A 16,238-nucleotide genomic window follows, 5' to 3' on the forward strand; every position below is an offset into this window, starting at 1 on the left:
GACATCGTAGTCGATCCCAAGCCACCAGAGCACCCCCGCAGTTGTTGCTCGGGGACCGACAGTCTGGGTAACAAGAGCTGATGGCGTCATTCTTGAGCTGCAGCCCCCTGAAGAAGACGATGGACTGCCTGCAAATCAGGAACATGAACATGAGCCAAGAAAAATCGAATCAAGCACAGTTGTTGTATCCCAGATTAATACGAAAAACACTTCGAATCATCTTCTGTAGAGACTATGCTTGATGTGACATGTGAGGCAGCAGGTAACATGCACAAATCAAAATCTTAGCAGACAAATAATGTAATATTTAATCAATCAAAATTATATCTAGGAAAAATAGTGGGACAGACACTCAAGGGAAAAACGGTTACATTACTTGTACAACTAAACTACAGCAAATAGTTTTTTTACTATTGCACTACACATGCACAGTGGAATCTCATCTCAAACAAGTAAATCCATCTTTGTTACATTTAAATAAACACCAAAACTAAGCTCCCATATTCCCAACATATCCTCCAAAAATGAATAAACTCATACAGCAGACTAGTATTTTACCAATTAGCATCTTAACCATCGGTAAGAAAAAAATAAAAAGCATACAGTGGCAACACTTGTAGACTTGATGACTATGCATGTCAATTCTAACAACGCAAAGTATACACGACGAATCTGAAGCTGCATTAGATGCTGAACAACCACACACAGAAAACACAAGAAACCAAAGATGAAACCTTATTGCCACAATTATAATGAGCCCATAACCAAAAATATCATGTTTTTTGGTTGCTAGGGTAGATTTTCACCTTCACTTGGCTGGAACCCAGTTATAGTATGGAGTGGCAGGACATAATTAGGTCTTGAAGGTGACCTCATATTTGATCCCAAGCTACCAGGGCACCTACCCACGGCTATTGCTCGAGCAGCAGTTCGAGGACATCAATGCTGGCTGCCGCAGCCTGAGCAACATGAGAGTTGAATTTGACATTCTTGAGCTCGAGGGCCCTAAAGAAGACAACATCACACACGGACTGCCTGCAAACACGAAAAAGGACATAAGCTGAGAAAAAGCGAATCAAGCACAATTGTTGCACCACAGATTAATACGATAAACACTCATAATCTTGGTCAATCTCGAGAGACTATGCCTTAGGTGATACAAATTATGTATTTTCTAAGAAATCAAAACTATGTAGTGAGACACTCACGGGCAGCACAAATACATCAGTTGTACACCCAAATTTGTTCTCCACCTTGTACACGAGAACAAAACGGCAGCCCAATTCGCAGTGCATCCAAACAGAGGAAGAAAATCGATGGGAAAGGCACAGACCTGAGTTGATGGCGATCATGCGTTAGAGGTAGAAGAGGAGGTCGAGTTCCGAGTGAAACATGTGATAGTCCAGTGTCACCAAGAGAATAAAAAAAAGTCTTGCATCAAAATATGAATATTGTGACAAACTTGTACAGGAAATGTCATTTCAAACTGAACTTTAAGTTACTTCAACAATTCTCCAACACAGCCAATAATGAGCCATGAATGCAATGTGCAGAAGCATAACCCTGAACTGAACAGCATATATGATGTATGATTCTAGAAGCTCGGGAAAATTATAGAAATGCAAACCAGAAAACATGCAAAGTTGTATCATGGTGACCAGCTGACTAACCTACACCACCAACAACACATTCCAGTACCAAAAATGCACCACAAGTTCCTAGAAATTTTAGTGGCTAAGCCATGGCCAGAAACAGAGCATCGAATCGTTGGCCGAAACAGCAAGCCATGGGACAATCAAAGGGGAACCCAAGGAATCACCTGAGATAATTGTAGCCGATGATGAGACAGCACCACCGCGGCATGTACTCCTATAGCTGCAATCCCTCTTCTCACGCATGGATAAAGAGAGATACTTGGGAGTTAAGAATACAGGTTTAACAATTGAGGTTCTCAAGTTTTGATATACAAATATATGTAGTTCTGAACATGAAAAGCTTTCAATATTTGACAAATGAGGTTCTCGACAATTGTAGTTACATCATTATTAGAGGCTAGATATAGGGGAAAAATAGGGATCCAGTTCTCAAAATTCACCTAAAGTGGAAAATTCAAAGCATGGGATGCGCTCAATGTAATAACAGAATAATGTTCAACTTAATTTAGCTGAATACTTGCCAAGCATGATAAACTGTGGCCACATATAAATTAGGATGGAACTTTTCAAGCAAGATATAACTTTTCAAGAACATCATAAGATTAGAGAAGGTGGCTATACATAATATCAAACTTGATTAAATCCTAAGATATAGGAGGCAAATGACTAGCAAATGTGTGTTCTTGATTAGTGGTGAGGTGACAACAAGGAAGTAACATTTGTTTTATTATTTATTTATTCTAGCGAAATAGCACTGCAGAATCGTACTATTTATTTCAGCAAACCAAACCAATTAACGGACAAAGCAAAGATGGTTCCCATATCAAAGAGCATTCTGTGAACTATCAGTACCACTATCAGCATCCGCACCGGCTGTACGAGCGGCAGCAGCAGCAAACCCCAACGAGTCGTGGCTATTCATCCACCACAGCAGGTTGACCAGCATGTTGCCGGCTGCATCATCTTTGATTTCTTCTTATACACCCGCTCCAAGGCCTACACAAACCCCTTTCCTCCCGTCGCCCACTCCGTCCCTGCTACTACAGTAGTAAAAATCGTGCATTGTTAGACTCTAGGCAGCGTCATGCATTCGTTCTATGGTGGGGAGGGAGAGCGTGAAGACGAGATAGGTTTCCTCACCAGCCTTGTCCCCGGTGAGAACGTCGGAGCGCAGACACTGCTGCGGTGGATTAGTAAGCTGGGAAATGGGGGCGCGGTATCTCCCGTGCAGAGGCGTCCTTCCGCCACCACGCGCTCGGACGCGGGTAGGCGAGCTCGACGGAGTGCCGCCCGTCGTGCTAGCGACGTGTGCGCGCGCCGGCGAGCAGGCCAGCCTGGGCGCGATGTGGGTGACGGCGTCGATCTGCGATGGAAGCGCTCCATGGAGGGGTCGGTGACCTCGGAAACTGTCGGGGACGCGTCGGGGGAGGTGGAGGAGCACTGAGAAGCTTCGCCGGAGAGGAAATCAATCAGCCGGGGAGGAGGCGAGGTTGGGGAGCGCCGGACCGGAGATGGGCTAGCGGCGGCCGCATGAAGAGAATGGGGATCAATTAAGGGAGGGAGAGAAAGAATGTCTTGTGCGTTTGGGGGGAAACGCGACGCTGCATCTCATGTTTTGTTACCCAACCAATTCATCAATATCCTTAATTAAAACTTTTTGGGCGGCGAGATTTTTATGGTTTCCATGCACGACGCTTCGTTTATTGGTACTCTGACTTTATTTATCGTCGCAATTTGTGCAAATCCCGGGTAACGCTATACTAACTAACGCATGCCTACTCCTTAAATCAGGGATGGATTCACGTAAAACAACAAAGTTTGTACGAACTCATCATCATTTTGAGCTGTTCTTATTCCTATGGGCTATCTATCAAAGAGGGGAGTCACACAAATTCACTATCTTCTTCGATGACAAGTTTACATATTTTAGTTTTGGGAACCGTATAACATGCATGGGAACACCGAACACATAAAATCCCTTGAAAACAATGAAAACCCTACCGTAGTTAATTGGAAAGGACTTCTAATAAGGGCATATAAAGTTCTTGTAAAGGGGAAATTTAAATAAACATTATAAAGTGACACTTCACAAACACGACTAGCTCATAGGTAGTTTCTGGACTCGGAGTGGAAAGTTCCAACTCCGAAGCAACCGAACTTGCATCAACAACTTGGAAAAAAAAAAATCCAATGCGCTAATATGAAGTGTCACCTCCTTCCCAAATCGAACTCCCACTTCAAAACAGTCGAATACCTTTTTGTCACAACTAGCTAGGCCTCCTTTTGAGTTGGGTGTGAAGTGGAAAAGCCAAAACACATCTTAGAGCATCTCCGGCTTGTGTCCCCCAAAACACGTCCGGATTTAGAGGCGGATCGAGCGTTTGCGAGGCCACCATCGCATGCCGCCGCTTTGGGGGGCACGTCTGTTTTCAGCCGCGTCCCCTAAACGAGGCCCCAAAACATTTTAGTAATAAAAAATATAAAGTATTTTATTCAAATTTGATTATATTTTACAAGTTCGAATAAAAATGTCTACATGATCACCCCTAGCCTACTTGCCATTCCTCAAAGCGCTTGACGGCCCGCCCGTCGTTGCCTCCCTCCCTCTTTCGCTGCTCCGCCTTCGTCGCTCCATTTGTTTGTGCGGCCGCTCGAGCGCGGTGGGCCGTCGCGTCCTCCAAGAGCCGTTGTTGCGGTGCCTAGTTGGCGTCATCCTCGGCCTTCTCCGCCGACTCGAAGCACGTGAGGATGGCCCTCTGCTCCGCCGCCTTCCCCTCCGGGTCAGGCCCCTCCAGTCGTGGTCATCCTCCGCGGCTGCCACCTCACGCCGCAGCTACTGCTTCGCGTCGTAGGTCGCATGATCCGCCTCCTCCTCGTCCGCCTCTCGCAATGCTTCGGCCATGAACTGCTCGTTCATCGCCGTGAGATATGCGTCCTCCTCCTTGTTATCGTCCTCGTCGTCCTCGTAGTCAAACTTGAACGTGGGAGGTGAAGGCGGAGGCGGAGGTGGAGGTGGTGGCGGAGGATCCTGGCCGCCGCCACCAGCTTGGCTCATCACTGCGTATGTGGTGGCTAGGCGGCGAGGCACGGGGTCGTGGAGGCGGAGGCATGGATTTGTCGGCGGTTGTGGAAGCGATGGAGAGCAGAGGCAACCTTTTGTGGCCGGTGGCGGCGCGAGAAGAGATGGGGAGAAAGTGCATGAAGCGGTGGAGAAGGCGCGCGAACATTAGCGGGAATGCGAACGACGGAGACGCTTGGAGGTGGTGCAGCGCCGAAAGGATGTCTCTCCTGCACCGCCCTGGAAACCACCGTCGCCATTAAGGCAAAGCTGCAGCGTTGCATGCCTCTGCGTCGCTGACGAATCGGGCCCGCCACTCGCGACGCAGGTTTTCGATCTGTCTGACGCCCCCGAAGCGTCCCCCGTGTAGCGGGGATGGGCTCGGGACGCCGGACACCGTATTGGTCCGCGCTGGACCGAAAAGGGCTTTGGGGCGCGCGGCTGGGGACGGCCAAACGTCCGACGCGCCCCAAATCCCTTTGGGGGCGTGATTGAAGATGCTCTTAGTTTTAGGTCAAGGGTTTGTATATAAGGTTTAAGTCAAGGTTCTAGACTCTGGAGTTAGTTCTAAGGTTTAGATGTAGGCTCAAGGTCTAGCTAGGGTATGAGATTTATATCTATATTTTCGATCTCGGAATAAAATAGAATTAGATATATGGGGAAATTGAAATAAATATGACCGCCCTAGAGTAGAGGCGCTCAAAATTGACGGAGCCTTTTTTGTTGGCCCAAGCATGAACTATGATATGTCATTTTCGCAAATGTCCCTCCATATGCATGCATGCCCTTTTGTTATGCACATAGATTATATTCGGATTTGAAAAAAAGTCGTCTAAGCCCCCCGAAACTGACCCATGAGCTTGAATTGACAAAAGGCTATCAAGATCCACTCAAAATTATGGAGCCTTTTCGTGGTCCTTATTTGATGCAAGGATCTCTAATATTATCTATCATGTCACGTGCCATCTCACCGCCATTCATTATTTTTTTAAAAAAATGACCACCATTTCATGTCCTTTTTTATGGCATAAATTATTATTTTATGCATGAAATGATAGCATAATACCCATCATGTGATGTGACATCTCCTTGTCACACATTATAGGACCCCTCCTTTCATGCATGGATATAGCTACTAGTAGTACTTACCAATCATTTCACGTGAGTTATGCTAGGAGAGACAACTACTGCCTATGATTTTATGTGTCGCCCGTGTTATAACATGCGAGTATTTTATGTTTTAAATGATATATTATCGTCATTTCACACGTCGTCTCGTCGTTGTGTGGTATAGATCGGCATTGTGAAAATCATCTTTCTAGTGTTTTCCCGCTCATTTTCGGGGGCGTTAACACAAAGTTACCGACTCAACCCACGAATTCTAGGGTGGAGGGAGGGCAACATCGTCACCAATGAAGATGTGGTTCCCTCCGACTTAGGGAGATGATGGTGTGGCACCATACCTATAATGATGTTGGAAGGGTGCTACAACGTGGTGGAGGCAGTGGCCCAACCTAGGCTTAGTTGATGGGGCATATCCAATTGGGGAGTGTTAGTTGTTGGTAGGTTCTCTACAATAACATAATGCCTATATTAATATCAATCCTCTACATTTTTCGATAAAGAGCATATATTAATATCACGGAGATACTAATTACATCCAACCTCTCGCAATAACATAATGCCTTAATGGCATAAAAGATGCACACAGACCAAAAAAAAGATAAGAATTACAAAAAATAAAAGTCCCGCTACAGGAGATCGAAAACTTGAAACAAGCAACACCGGCACCACCAAAACAACACCGAAGATCAGTTTCTCCATAAGCGACGCCTCCAAGAAGGAAACAATGCAAAAATGTTGTCGTCGCCCGATCATAGATCTTAGGTTTTCGCCACCGAAGAAATTCCTCACTCTTAAAACAAAGCCTTCAACGAAAACATTGCCAGCAGTAACCAATTAAGGTCGGACCTTGGATTTTCACCCCGAAAGATAGAACACCGAACTTCTCCTCGTGCGACGCCCCCACATACAAGTCATCGTTTGAAGTCACGAAGCACCAATCCAATTCCACCTCACCACCAAGATCCGATCACCATTGCTCTTCCGCCGATCTCGGCTTTGATGACCTTCTCCGCCAGCACCATGGAAAGAAAACGAGCTCTATGATATTAACAGCCAGCAGAGCATCGAAGCGCTCCCTCTAAAATCAAACGGTCAGATAAAAAACATGGGTGCGCACGACCGAAAACATCAAATCCAACAATCTTCATGCATTGACCTCACAATGAATTTTGCCGCCAGGGCCTTCCGGAACACGGCAATCTAGCCAGCCCGGTGGGAAGAAGCTTCCGACCGATCTTCACTTGGCGCGAGAGGAATCCGAGGACCACCACGATAATTCGCAATACTAGTAGCCCCCTCGCCGTCGGTCAACTACCAACCAGATCGGAAGACATGGAGAGGGGCAGTCCAGCATGGACCAACAGTGTGGCAAGGACCAACACCAGGAGCGCACCAACTCCATCCAGGTCTTGGGTGAAACCTTGGATCGGATCTAGGCGACGCACAACCCCTTCCATATCACCGATCCAGTGGAGGCGCTTAGGGCCCAGCCACGCCGCCCACCAACTCCCCTGAACAACGGCCACGTCCCCTACCTACAGTCATAGTGATCGATCTGGCGGCGGCAGAGGCAAATCGGTGGTGCTGGTAGCAGTACTGGGGCACCAATGACGGATCAGCACGTGGGAGTTAGTTTATGTGACGACGGTGTCACCATGCTGCATGAATGTGTCATAATAGTGTGTCGACGTCCATCGCACGTCACCAATTGCAGTCATCATTAACCACCGGCTCATAAGACAAGAAATTAGGGAATGAAAAGAAAGTGATGACTGCATGGACATACTATATAGTAACATGCGGTGGAGTTTAAACTCTTTGAAAGCCATGCAACTTTATAATCGTATTTCAAACTTGAGACCCCACATTTAAGACACACAAGTGATGACCTTCAAGTCAGACATTGCCATTGAAGAAGATATTGCAAGAAGCTAAAAGAAAGAATTAAAACCTCCCGGAATAATTGAAGGAACGACCGAACGAGTTTGAGTGTAGCAAGTGACGGAAAAATAGAAACTAGCGAACAGAGTTTTTGAGCGGATTAATTAAGTCTTGGTTTTGAAGAAAGGTACCGAGCGACGAGGTCCAAGCGACGAGCACAAGTAGTAGTAGTACTTCCTTAATTCCGTGTCGAGTGTCGAGAAGGGAATAGTAGAAGCCTCCTGCGCGAACTAAAAAAGGGAGCGAATGGTAGCGCTTAATTTCCTTGGGACTTGTTGCGAGAGAAGAAGAAAAAGAGTGGTGGCAAGGAAGCGTCGCATGTCACGCGCACGGAAACAATTACTAATACAGTGGCGTCGATCGATATGCACGCGCGCGTTCACGGAATCTGGTGCCACGACATCAGGTTCACTTTCTTTTCAGCGTGACAACAAACAATAATAAACAAAAATGGATATCCATGATCCATCGCAAAAATGGAAGTGCTGAGAGATTTTGCGCGCAGTGAGCCTCTCCATCCTCCCACAAGGCCTTCAACCCTCGCGCCCGCCACTTCTCTGCCGGCCGCCGCCGCCGCCGCCGCGTCAACCCACCGAGCCCTCCTCCGCGGCCTCAGCCCCAGCAAGCCCCTCCCGCCCCTCGCCGTCAAACTGCTCCACGGCCGCCTCCTCCGGCTCGACCTGCTCGCCGACCTCTCCCATCTCCTCCTCCGCGCGCTCTTCTCCTCCGGCCTCCACCTCCACGCCCTCTCCCTGCACTCCCTCTTCCCCGACCCCTCCCACCTAACCTTGCCCTTCGCCCTCAACTCTGCCTCCCGTCTCCCCAACCCTCTCCCCGTCGGCGAGCAGCTCCACGCCCGCTCCCTCAAGCTCCCCTCCCACTCCAACCCCCACGTCCTCACCTCCCTCCTCAACCTCTACGCGAAATGCGGCTTCTTGGACCGCGCGCGGGGGGTGTTCGACGAAATGCGCTGCCCCAGCACCGTCTCCTGGACTGCGCTCATCGCCGCGTACATGAACGCCGGCCGCGACAAGGAAGCCGTCGCCGCTGCCAGGGAAGCGCTCGCGACCGGAATGCGTCCGGACAGCATCACAGCCGTGCGGGTCCTGTCGGCGTGCGCCCAGGCCGTGGACTTGGACACCGGGGAGGTAGCGTGGAGGGCGGCTGTGCGTGAGGGGATTGCGACTCGTTTGTTCGTGGCTACTGCGGCGGTGAATCTGTATGTCAAGTGTGGTCAGATAGCCAAGGCAAGGGAGGTGTTCGATAAGATGCCGGAGAAGGACGCCGTGGCTTGGGGTGCTATGATCGGGGGATACGCTTCCAACGGTCACCCCCGAGAGGCTCTGGAGCTCTTCTCTGCGATGCAGACTCGGGGAGTGAGGCCAGATCGCTACACCGTAGCAGATGCGCTCTCGGCATGCACGCGGTTGGGGGCACTTGATCTGGGGCGGCAAGCTGCTGGGGCGGTGGACTGGGATGAGTTTCTTGACGACCCAGTTCTGGGGGCTGCTCTGCTCGATCTGTACGTCAAGTGTGGGAGCACATCTGATGCGTGGTCAGTATTCCAGCAGATGAGAAAGAGGGACATTGCTGTTTGGAACAAAATGATTTTGGGGCTCGGCACGACCGGACATGGCAAGACCGCGTTTGCCCTTGTCGGACAGATGGAGAAGTCAGGCATCAAACTGAATGACACTACTTTCATCGGCATTCTCTGCAGCTGCGCTCATACTGGCCTTGTCAAAGATGGATGGCGCTACTTCCATTACATGGTTGAGCTATACCACTTCACCCTCGGATTGACCACTACGGCTGCATGGTTGACCTGCTCAGTCGCGCTGGGTTGCTCCAGGAAGCTCATCGGCTTATTAATGACATGCCAATGAAGGCAAATGCTGTCGTGTGGGGTGCGCTTCTTGGTGGCTGCAAGATCCACCGAGACCCGGAGCTTGCAGAGCATGTCTTGAAGCAGCTCATCCTGCTAGATCCCAGGAATTATGGAAATTACATCATGCTCTCAGACATCTACTCTAACAGCGACAGATGGAAGGATGCTAAGATGCTCGGATTGGACGTGAAGGCCAAAGGGGTCAAGAAGGTCTGTGCATATAGCTGGGTTGTGTTTACTGGTAAGGTGCACGAGTTCCGTGTTGGAGACAAATCACATCCTCTCACGGGTCAAATTTACAAAAAGCTTGATGAATTAGGCATGGAACTGAAGAACATGGGTTACAGCCCAACTACCGATGTGGTTCTGTTCGATCTTGAAGACCACGAGAAGGAGCACACTCTAGTTCCTTACAGCGAGAAACTTGCCATTGCATTTGGCCTTCTCAGTACCCGGCCAGGGGAGCCCATTAGGGTCACTAATAACCTCAGGGTTTGCACTGACTCTCACACTGCTATTAAACTTATATCAAGGATAGCTCATCGGGAGATAATTGTTCAGGATAACAGCCGACTTCATTGTTTCAGAGATGGATGTTGCTCTTGCAACGACTGCTGGTAGAAGTAGAAAAGTAGATGCGTAGTTGCAATTTTGAGCAGTTTTTAAGTCATCTCTATTTGGCTGGTAAATGTGATCTACCTAGATAGATTTACTTACAGAAAACTCTAGCAAATTGATGTTTTTCTTTCTTCTCACTGGAATGTTTCTGCTGGAAGGAACCAGAAGGCGCTGGTTTGTTTTTTCTTCTTTTCTATAGCTCCGGTTTATTTCAAACAAAAGTTCCAATGTTGCTGAATATTTGTGCCTCTCTTTAGGTGTTAAGTTTAGTTGATGGTGAAGAGTTGTATGGCACAACTGTCATTCCCAACCGTGTAGGACTCTATCGGTCCATGTCTTGGGTGTACATGGAATCATCTCCATATCGATCAGATGCACTTGATCTGGGACGGCAAGCTGTCGGGGTGGTGGAGTGAGGAACTGAGGATGAGTTTCTTGACAACCCAGTTCTTAGGGACTGCTCTGATGGGTAGGTATGCCAAGTATGGGAGCACATAGGATACATGGTTCATGATTCCGAATTTGACTTTGAGTTTCAATTAAAAACTTTATTTGAATTTCTATATCTCTTTGTGAGTTTAAATTTATTTTAGGAAAAAAATTCTATTGAAGCTAGGCTATTAAAATTGCTGGTGCGGGAACCTCTCCCTGTACTAGGGACATTGTGCCGGTAGCCTATCACTGTGCCGGCGCTGCGGACGCGCGGTTGGAAATGAAGGCGAAAGGGATCCGGTCTGGTGGTCAGGTCGTGAATGAATAGGACTCCTATTCTCAGCCGTGATCCCCAAAACACAGAGCATCTTATTCAGATGCAGGTCATAATAATCGCGTTTTGCAGCGGCAAACTAAACTGCAAGTTTTTTTAAAAAAAAATCACGAGAGACAGATCATGTGTTCTGTTCGACATTTAATCATTGCATACAGCATACATGCATAACAGCATAAGTGGAGCGATTTTGTACAAAATGCGCCTTAAACCTACGGAATTCGTTGCCATGACATACTATGTACCAGTAGGGCTCCGGATGCTCACTGGAGCCTATTGCCATGGTGGCAACGCGGGCAGCCTTGCGGCGACGCCTTCACTCGTCATCGTTGACGTGTTGACCACTTGACCTTGCCCTGCTCCTCCGCCACCAGCTGCCACTCGCCCGCCTTCTCAGCTTCACGGCGGCTCGTCTCCGACACAAGACCGAGGACGGTGAGGAGGTGGTGGTCATTGACTAAATCCTCGGGCCTGAAGCTCGTTGCATCGTCGAGCGTGGGGAGGATCATGTCTAGTTTCGCGTCCTCGACGTAATTGAAGGGAGCAAACCCGGCTTCGGCGCGTCGTCGACCTCCATATCCATCGATTGCGGGGGCATGTGCGAGATCGACCCGGAGGAGGCAAAGGCGGAGCGGATAGAGAGTGAGGCTGGAGAAGCTCGACTCCCTCAGGTAGAACGCGGGCGGCGGGGTCAACCCATACTTGGTGTACCGGTAGGGGCCGCGGGGGTGTGCCGTGCCCGAGCGCTTCTTGTCGGCCTCCGATTTCTCGTTGTTGCCGCCGTGCCCGCTCACGCTCTCGCCCCAACGACCGGACACCATGGCGCTGCGGGATGATCGGATCTGGCGACGTCGCGGTCAATTGAACTTACCTACGCCGGAATGGATGTGGTGGATGCGGTGGAGCGGTAGGTAAAGCGGCGAAGCGGGGAAAGGGTTTCGGCCCGCATCAACCGCTTCAATTGCGATGTCGATGTATATCGGCCGATGCGGGCTTGAAAAAAGTCTTGCATTTCTTTTACGGGATGCTAAAAAACGCGTTCAGACACCTCCAAATTACTCCTTACGGTTTAAGGAGTCTACTAGAGATGCTCTAATTCTGAAACGCTAGTGCTGTAATTCTCAAATTTGTTAGGTTTGGCTACGCATTTTACCTTGTCCCATATAGCGGGGAACAAGGGTGTTAGACAAGGAAGCTATTTCCAATTCTGAAGCATACCGAGGGATCCTGCTACTACTGCAAATCGATACCTACTGCAAATCTACAATACATAATCTCCAGATCCGCCTACACCTCGCGCCGGCGAGATTGCAAGTTTATCCGTGCGCACCGGCGCCGATGGACGCAGAGCACGCCAATGACGGCATCTGCCTCCCCTACGACCTATTCCTCGACATCCTCCGGCGCCTCCCGGGCCGCGGCCTCGCCGTGTCCCGGTGCGTCTGCCGCGCGTGGCGTGACATCGTCGACGCCCACGCCCTCCTCCTCCCGCACATCTTCCCGCGCGACTTCCCCGGCATCTTCGCCAGGTACCACGGATATGAGAATTCCGGATATGACACCAATTTCGCCTTATTCGGCCCGCCCCTGCCGCGTGACGCCGTCGAGGAGCCCCGCTACCGACGTCTCTTCGGGGACTACTGGGATTGCTACCTGCAGCAGCACTGCAATGGATTGCTGCTCATCACGGGGCATCACATGTTCAGCAACCGGTCCATGAATCCCTACGTGTGCAATCCGGCCACGTCGCGGTATGCCCGCCTGCCGCTTCCACCGACGCCATGGCCGTGCAGCACCGAGGGTATGTTCCTCGCCTTCGATCCAGCCGTGTCGCGACATCACAAGGTGTTCTTCTTTCCCACGGAAAAGCTACTTCACAAAGAAGAAGATAAGTGGTCACGCGTTAAAGCTCCATGCTGGACTGAAACTGAGTGGCAATGCACGTCTCTGCCGAACTTGTTTGGAGAAGAGGAACCATCTGAATCTGAAGAAGAGCAGCAACATGAGTCACAGTCCCAAGAAGAGCCAGCCGGTTCAGCTTGCCAGTCCAACCCCGAGTCGCCGCCCGAGGGACAGGAGAAGGTATTCCACGTGTTGGTTTTCTCTTCACGGACATGCCAGTGGGAGAGCCAGGAGTTCAAGCCGGGGCACACCGCCACGGGAGACCTCTACGATTTGGTAACCACACCACGCGCTAAGGATGACAGGACGTGGTGGTCGGCCGAGTACTGGAGAGGCTCGCTCTACGTTCACTGCCACAGTGGCGTCCTCGTGATCCTCCGTTGCTCACAGAGGACGTACGACATGATTCAGCTCCCGCGGCAACCTTCCCACAGAGAGAGATTGTATCAAGGGGCGCTGCCGATGAGGTACTTAGCAAGCAACGAGAGAGGGATCTGCTATGCGGAGCTAAGAGAGTTCAAACTTGGAGTATGGGAGCTCATGGAGTCAGCCCATGACCACATAGAATGGACACTCGCACATGAGGCCGACTTAAAAGAGTATGATCGCACAATGCATTATCTGAGGAAAGAAACGAGTATGCAACCAAGAATGCAATGGGCAGTGGTCGAAGGAAGCAAAAACTTAATCAACCTATTCAAACATAATAGTGATGATGAAAGCGATGATGATTGTGATGATGAGACTCCAGATGGTGAGTATGAGGAAGGAGAGAGCGAGGAAGAGAAAGATGATAACTATGTTGACATTGAGGAGCAAGAGCAGGAAGAACAAGATTATGCTGATGAGACACTTGGCGGAGAGGAGGAAGAACAAGATTATGATAATACGACACAATGCGAAGAGGAGGAAGAACAATCTAGCTGTCATGATAATGAAGTTGAAGAACTAGGGAGTAGAGATGGTTCCGACAATTCATTTAACTCGGACCAACACAACTTCATTGACTTTGATAGCAATGCAATTCCAGAACAAGAGTTTTGTGGGTGGGGTTGCAGTATTGTCGGATTCCATCCGTACAAGGACGTGCTCCTCCTCAAATTCAGTGACACAGTTGTCGCGTATCATCTCCACACTTTCAGAATGCAGTATCTAGGTAACATATATCCTCATGACGATAATCAACAAGCTAGAGACATTCACGCTGCTTTTCCCTACCGTCCTTGCTATGTTGATGCACTCCCTTGCAGAACAACTTCATCATCTTAGAAGCACCATCTTATAGTCTTACCAACGGCGTCCTCTGTTGGAAGAACTACAATTAAGATGCAGAATATGTGTTTCTATATTTCTTTTTTTTATTAAATTACTCTTAGATTGAACTCGTCTAAGTTGTATACATCTAGTCCATTGGATAATTTGTGTCCCAACATTTTTTTGTCTCGCTTACCGACATGCTTGTAGAAACACGAAGTACATTTTGGACAGTTCAAAATATATATGTAGCGTGTGCCTATGATGTTGGGAAGGGCACTGGATGTTTTTTTTTGTCACATGGGGCATATAAAGCTTACCCGTTGCACAATTCTGTATTGGTTTGATTGTTTCGCCACATCCCACGATTTGTAGTGCATCCAAATACAATCTTACATTCTTTTTGTTATGTGAGTAGTATCCATTTTTAAGACGCTCCCAATCTTTTGAATGTACAATTTTTTCTATCCAAAGGCCCCGGATGTATAATCTTTTCAGATAATGTTTATCAACAATAGCCCGGTGCTCCCAAGCTAACATGAAAGCATATTTTTCACCAATGTTTCACGTCCTCTACTCTGGTTCCTCTTGAAACATATCTCCCCTCGGATCTAGGCCACTAGGCCCCTCCGCCTCATCTCTGACGGTTGGCGGCATTGAGCTAGGTGAGGGTTTGAGTCCTATATGGAGTATGGCTCTATGCCGTTAGCAACCCGAGCTCTAGCTCCGAGAGGCGCCCACGACCGTCTGGTCTTCTTCCTCCTATTCACGGTGCTCCGGTGGTCGGAGCCAAAGGTGATGGGGAGTTGGGAGACTAGAGAATTGATCAATAAGCTCGATGCGCTCTAACATATGGGGCTTAGGTTATGTTGGTATGCTCCCTTCATCTGTGTTGTCCCGGTGGCACAAGGAGAATGCGTGGATTGGAGCTTTCGGTGGTATAGCTAGGTAGTGGGGAAACGGTAACGCTGCTAGATGGAGAACAATCTCGGTGGCCGATGTCCGGCCACCGACTCCGATGGCCAACTTGTGACATGTCTTTACGCCAATAAAGTTGTCTGATGGTTGTTCAACCTCCAGGAGGAGGCCCTTAAATGGACCCGCGATGGAACCCATCTTCTTCTAAGAGGCAAGTGGCTTCGTCCCCAACGCCTATGAAGAAGGTCTAAGCTAGAGTCTTAGTGTACCATCGGCGACGAACCTGATTGCTTTCTCTTGATCTTACGGAGTTTTCTTGTAAAAGTAAGGGGTTATTATGTTGCTATTTTATTTCCTGAGGTCCCTTTTGTAATATGTATCCTCGCCGCTTATAATTAAGGTACCTAGGCCCATCGGGGCCTTACGGTCTAACTATGACCAAATTTATATGAGAAAATATCAATTAATTACCAAACCCAAATTCATATAGTAGTATCTTCCGTGGGTCTTTCTTTTTTGTCCACATGATGTTATGATAGATCGAATGGTATCCGTTTGGTATTGTGATGTTGATATAACTTTTTCTATAAACATTATCAAATTTATAATGGCAAATTTGCTATAGGATATCATTATTTTGTGGCGTTTGCCAAAACATACGCCAGGTACCATTACAATTCTGTGACACATTTGCCAACACACCACCTGGCTTAAAATGGAAAGTTTTGCCAAATAAACCAGCGCTTTAAGTTTCAAGAAGAGGAACAACACTTCTCATTCCTTCCAGCAGAAACAATCGAGTGATAGAAAAATCATCAATTTGTTAGATTTTTACTACAAATTTAGCAGTCTAACAGAGATGATTCCATGCAGAAGACTTGAACTGATAGTCTACAGGGTTGAGAAATGACATGAGGTATGCGATAACACTCTTAACTATCAACCTAACACCCCAAACAGAGGCACTAAACAAGAGCTTATACCTGAAATAAATTGAAGCTACTCAAAAGAACAAAGAAACCAGTGCCTTTCATTTCAAATAAGAGAGTAAAGAGCACCTTCTGCTTCCTTCCAGCAGAAACAACCTAGCGAGAAAAAATCATCAATTTGCTA

General features: G+C 48.3%; 1 pseudogene; it reads left to right on the forward strand.

Annotated features, from left to right (window-relative positions):
• Positions 1–8,255: 8,255 nt before the first annotated feature.
• Positions 8,256–10,470, forward strand: LOC124656436 (annotated as a pseudogene).
• The last annotated feature ends 5,768 nt before the right edge of the window (positions 10,471–16,238 follow it).

The sequence above is a fragment of the Lolium rigidum genome, chromosome 5 (genome assembly GCF_022539505.1).
Source record: "Lolium rigidum isolate FL_2022 chromosome 5, APGP_CSIRO_Lrig_0.1, whole genome shotgun sequence".
Classification (NCBI taxonomy): domain Eukaryota; kingdom Viridiplantae; phylum Streptophyta; class Magnoliopsida; order Poales; family Poaceae; genus Lolium; species Lolium rigidum.